Here is a 6,372-nt window from a genome sequence, read left to right on the forward strand (position 1 = left end):
TAGGCCTGGACTCTGGTGGTGATATTGTACTGGAATGAATGAAACTGTGGGCTTCAGGCTGCGCCATACTGCTAGGCCCTGCCTGGTTCTATTCAGCCCAGCCCTAATCTGATTCATTTCTTCTCTACACCAAAGCTCCCTTCTCAGTAGTAGGTTTTTCTCTGGGTTTTGTTACTGTTTCTTAAAGAGCTCAGCTGGCTGCTGGGGCTGAAAAGAATCAAATTATTAAAGATTTTGTGGAAAATCCAGTGAGAATAGGGCCATGTAATAATGATAGCATTGTGCCACTGTGGACCATTCCCAGCTTCCACTGGGGAGAAATTGTCAAGTCTGCCTTTGTTTTCTTAACCCTTTCAATAGAAACAAAATAATATTTAGCTTAGCACAAAATACCTTCTTTTTTATTTCTAATCCTTTAAGGGGTTTTTTTTCCCACCCCTTATCCCCTCCAACCCTCCCTCCCTCTCTTATTTTTTGGCTACTCTCCCAAAATAGATTTATATATTCTATACATTCTGCTTTCCCGAGCATTTGGCTGGAGGGCTATCTGTTATCAGGAAAGCACTACTCGTTAATTAGTATGTAAAATGAATAATTAAACCGGCAACCAGACAATACAGAGGTACCTAGGTGGGGGGGGGGGGCATCAAAAACAAAAGAGAGAGACTTTTACAGCCACCATCCAACACAGAGTTAAGTATTTATATTTGGGTATTATTTTCCATCAGACATTCCTATGCATTGTTTAATTTAACCGTTATGGGTAAAGTTCACCGCTGCAAGCCTCAGTGAGCATTGGTGAACATGTGTGGGCTTCATGTGGGCGGGGTTCACATGCAAGAACCGTCTCTGAATCGCACACACTTCAGAGGTTGGAAGTAGGGCCAGAGAATTTTAAGAGTGGGGCATGTGTGCCTTTGCTCCCTTCCCCACTTTAAGCCCAAACATGTATATCGAAATGCCTGAATAGGGTTAGTTACAAGGTGGTTTCATGTGATTGTTGGGAGCCCCATGAAGGCCCATAGCTCAGTTGCAGAGCATCCGCTTTGCATTCAGAAGGTTGCAGATTCAATTCACAGCAACTTCAGGTAGGGCTGGGAGAGAACCCTGGAGAGATGCAACCAATCAGTTTAGAGATAATACTGATCTAGATGCACCAATTGTCTGGCTCTAATTAAGGCAGATTCCTATGCTCCTATGACTGTGAGCACTTCACAAGTGCTGACATTGTTATGTAAGAAGGGTGCAAATTTACACTCTGGAGCAGGGACGCGGGTGGCGCTGTGGGTTAAACCACAGAGCCCAGGACTTGCCGATCTGAAGGTCGGCAGTTCGAATCCCGGCGACGGGGTGAGCTCCCGTTGCTCGGTCCCTGCTCCTGCCAACCTAGCAGTTCGAAAGCACATCAAGTACAAGTAGATAAATAGGTACCGCTCCAGCGGGAAGGTAAACAGCATTTCCGTGCGCTGCTCTGGTTCGCCAGAAGCGGCTTAGTCATGCTGGCCACATGACCCGGAAGCTGTACGCCGGCTCCCTCGGCCAGTAAAGCGAGATGAGCGCCGCAACCCCAGAGTCGGTCACAACTGGACCTAATGGTCAGGGGAGCTAAACACTCTGGAGCTAATGGTATAAAGGACTCCCACTTTAGATGATAATGTGTAGCACATCATTAGTTTCAAAATGTGTCAAAGCTGCATTTGGATGGGCCCCCTGCTCATGATGCTGAGTGGGATCATGGACTTCTGCCCCAGACGGCTTTCAGTACCATTGATTCCTTGGGCTAGCATTGTATTGCTAAATACGAGGCTGGATTCTCATTTGGTGCAACCATCTTGGCAAGATGTGTGAAGATGCCCAGCAAAGGAGGATGAGCTGCTTACACAGAAGGTTTTGAAATCAAGGCCACACTCCTTTCTTAAAGATACACATTTACCAGTTAGAAGAACCATAGCTTAGTGGTAGTGCTTTGTGTGCAGAATGTCACAGGTTCAATACCTGGCATCTCCAGGCAGGGCTGGGAATGCCCCCAGGAGATCTGCTGCCTGTCAGTGTAGACAGTATTGAGACAGATGGACCAATACTCTGACTCAGTCAGTATGTGGCAGCTTCTTGTGTTTCTATGTTCCTAAAGAGGTGGGCTTTTTAGCTTAGGCACCAGAGTGTTCACAAGACATCTCATATGCCATTGCTGGCGCCATTGTCCCCTTCCGTCTTTAAAATCCTACTGTCTGCAAGAACAATGCTGAGCTTTCCCACATGGTGAGCAGAGAACAACATGTTAACATCAGTTAATAAGCTGTGCTTGGCCCTATACAGAATTCCTGTGGATTTTGATGGAAATTATAGGGACTGGAAGACCAGCTCTGACCGCTTCGATGTTCTTTATGCTGTGGGCAACACAATTTCATGGGCTGCAATTGTTGGCTAGGCGGGATGGAGGGGAGCAGACATGCCATAACAAAACACAGGTCTATTTGCATCAGACAATGGGGGGGGGCAGGGATTTCATACAGACCCGTCATGTTTTCCAAACAGCATTTACCATTTTCCTAATGCATAATAAAACAAACAAACACAGATTGCAACCTCATGCTTAACAACAACAATATCAATTTCCAGAGGCTATGCAAGCCATACAGAAGTTAAGCAGCTTGCTTCTGCAATGAAGTGTAAAAGACTATTTTGAAAGGTTAAGTGAGTATTGTATACCTTTAATTCATTTCTAATAAATGCTGTTTTGTTTTTGTTTTTATTATTTTATTATTATGCCACCCATCTGACTGGGTTGCCTCTTTTGCTGCTCCCCTTTCCTGCAGCAAGAAGATAGGCAGCAGGTTCTCTCAGTATCCCTCATATGGTGTAAGGAAGTTCCCACAAAAGGTCAGACTTTTTGCAATAAAGAAAGTGATGGGGAAATGCACTGGAAAGTGTTAGATCACCCTTGATAGATGTAATATCATCTAATCTTCCTGCAAACAAATGAAAACAAATGCTCAATAAACAGATTCTCTAGAAGCACCCAAGACACAGCAGCAGTTCTTATTTAAAACTCAGCATGAAGATGACTCTTTTATGCGGACCCCAAAAATCCCACCAGATTCCCACCAAATCCCACCCTGTCTCATAACAGAGACAGCCCTGAATTTACCTGACCACACCTATGGAATAGGGACATGGGTGGCGCTGTGGTCTAAACCACAGAGCCTAGGGCTTGCCTATCAGAAGGTCGGTGGTTCGAATCCCCGCGACGGGGTGAGCTCCCGTTGCTCGGTCCCTGCCCCTGCCAACCTACCAGTTTGAAAGCATGTCAAAGTGCAAGTAGATCAATAGGTACCGCTCCGGCAGGAAGGTAAATGGCGTTTCCGTGCACTGCTCTGGTTCGCCAGAAGTGGCTTAGTCATGCCGGCCACATGACCCAGAAGCTGTACGCCGGCTCCCTTGGCCAATAAAGCGAGATGAGCGCCGCAACCCCAGAGTCGTCCACGACTGGACCTAATGGTCAGGGGTCCCTTTACCTTTACCTATGGAATAGAACATTTTTCAGTCACTTGTTTCACTTCTGCCAGACAGATGCACACATGCCAATGTGCTGGCAACCATTAGTTAGTGACAATGGAAGTAGGTCATGCTGGTCAATAGGGTCAGTTTCCTGTCTCTCGTGTCTCTCTCACCCTTTGGGGTGGGAGCATTGCAACAAAAAGATCTTCTGTCTCTTTTATCCAGCCTGGAAGCAGCACATTGCTTTACAAGGAGAATCCGGACCAGCCATTTCCCTCATAACACATGGGAGGGTACCATTCTGGGTGGCACTTTTGCCAGTTGGCTTCCAGACAGGCAAAGCTTATTCATGTTTCCAAGTCCCAGCCAAGTTCAGCAATGAAGCCTGGAATGTTTTAAAGGGGGGGGGGGAGGACTGGGAAAACATCCAGGACACACTGGGTAGTTTTGTGCCAGGAAGAGAATGGATATGTTTGTTATTTATTTCAGAGACAGTGTGAAATGTGTGTGAGAGGCTGCTTCCAAACTGGGCATTTACCATGGAATAGCCATACTTGTTTCATTCACAGGGCATCTGCATGACGTTGTGAACAAAACATCATTCTCTCGTGTTTTCCCTGTTCAATGTCTGTTCCCCCCAGCTCAAAAAATACAACTTTTTTAACTGCTTGGAATAGCTGCATAATTTATTCAGGCATAGACAGCCTGTTGTGCAGCTATTCTAGCCAATAGGATTGCCCTACAGTTTTTCTAGTTATACTTCTTTATATAATAATGATAATAATAGTCTGTCTCTCCTCTCTAGGAATCAGCTCTATCACTTTAACCCTTCCCTTTCCGAATGCAATGGCTGTTATCTGTAATTCCCAAGTCCTAATTGCAGCATGGGAGAAATCATGGTTGCAGTGGGGGGTGGGAGCAGTGTTTAACCCTTTCCTCCTTCACAATGGTCCCAATGAAAATTGAGGGGGGGCAACATGTGAGGCTGGGTAAAGCAGGACTGACAGATGAGCTGAAATAAGGAGCTTACAGATGAGCTGAGATTTAAGAAGGGCGTGTATAAAAATGGAAGAAAGGGGAAAACACAAAGGAAGAGAATACATGAGTGGTCAACAGTTGCAGGGTGCAGCTCAGCCTGGATAAAGCTCAGAAGGAACTCAGGTTTGCAAGAGAGGTTAAAAATAATTTTCAAAGTTTTTTTGGCTGTGTTAGAAGCAAGATGATGAAGAAGCAAGTGGTAGATCCTCTGTATGGAGAAGACGGAGAAATGCTTTTGGGTGACAGAGAGAAGGCAGAACGACTCAACACCTATTTTCTTCTGTATTCACCCAAAAGAAAAATGTAGCCCAACCAGGTGATAACAGAATGATGTAAGGAGTGAGCCGCATCCCAAGATAGAAAAAGAGATAGTAATGGAACACCTAGCTACTTTAAATAATTCAAATCTCCAGCACCTGATGAGCTGCACCCAAGGGTACTAAAGGAGCTTGCAGATGTAATCTCAGAGCCTTTGTCTATGATCTTTGAGAATTATTGGCGAACAGGTAAGGTCCCTGCAGACTGGAGGCAGGCAGATGTTGTCCCCATCTTCAAAAGGGCGAGGGGACCCAGGTAACTACCAACTGTGAGCTTGAGTTCACAAAATGTCCCAGAACACATAATTCAACAGTTGGTCTTTGAGCGCTTAGAAAAGGATGGTGGGATTAATAAGACCCAATATGGGTTTCTCAAAAATAAGTCATGCCAGACAAATCTCTCTTTTTTATGGATTTACAAGCTTGGTGGATTAGGGGAATGCTGTGGATATAGTGTATTGTGGGTTAAATGAGGTAACTGTTAGGTAGATTTGTAGCTGGTTGGCTGACCAAACCTAAAGAGTGCTCATTAATGGTTCCTCATCATGCTGGGGAAAAACTGACAAGGGGAGGTTATGCAGGTTTCTGTCCTGGACTCTTTATTGTTCAGCATCTTTATAAATGACTTGGATGAAAGAATTGAGGGGATGCTCATCAAATTTGCAGGAAACTGGGAGGGGTAGCTAATGCCACAGAAGACAAAATCAGGATTCAAAATTACCTTCAAAGATTAGAGAACTGGGCCCAAGCTAACAAAATGGGCTAACCAAAAAGAAATTTCAATAGGGACAAATGTAGGGTTCTGCACTTAGGCAGGAAGAATCAGATGCACAAATGATCAAGGGTTTGGAAACCAAGCCTTATGAGGAACGGTTGAAGGAGCTGGGAATGTTTAGCCTGGAAAAGAGGAGACTGCGAGGAGATATGATAGCCATCTTGAAATATCTCAAGGGCTGTCACATGGAAGAGGGAACAAGCTTGTTTTCTCTTGCTCTAGGGGTTAGGACCAATGGCTTTAAGTTACAAGAAAGGAGTTTCCAACTAAACATCAGGAAAAACTTTCTGACAGCAAGAGCTGTTCAACAGTGGAATGGTCTCCCTTAGGCGGTGGTGGACTCTCCATCTTTGGAGGCTTTTAAGCAGAGGGTGGATGGTCATCTGTCATGGACGCTTTAGTTTAGATTCCTGCATTGCAGGGGGTTGGACTAGATGACCCTAGGTGTCCCTTCCAACTCTACAAAAGTTTCACTTTTGTAGTAATAGTGGAAGTAATAGTGCCACTGTATTCTGCTCTGGTCAGACCTCACCTGGAGTACTGTGTCCACTTCTGGGCACCACAGTTCAAGAAGGACACTGACAAACTGGAACGTGTCCAGAGGGGGGGGCACCCAAAATGGTCAAAGGCCTGGAAACAATGCCTTATGAGGAACGGCTAAGGGAGCTGGGCATGTTTAGCCTGGAGAAGAGGAGGTTAAGGGGTGATATGATAGCCATGTTCAAATATATAAAAGGATGTCAC

The sequence above is a fragment of the Podarcis erhardii genome (genome assembly GCF_964252035.2).
Source record: "Podarcis erhardii genome assembly, chromosome: 12".
NCBI lineage: Eukaryota > Metazoa > Chordata > Lepidosauria > Squamata > Lacertidae > Podarcis > Podarcis erhardii.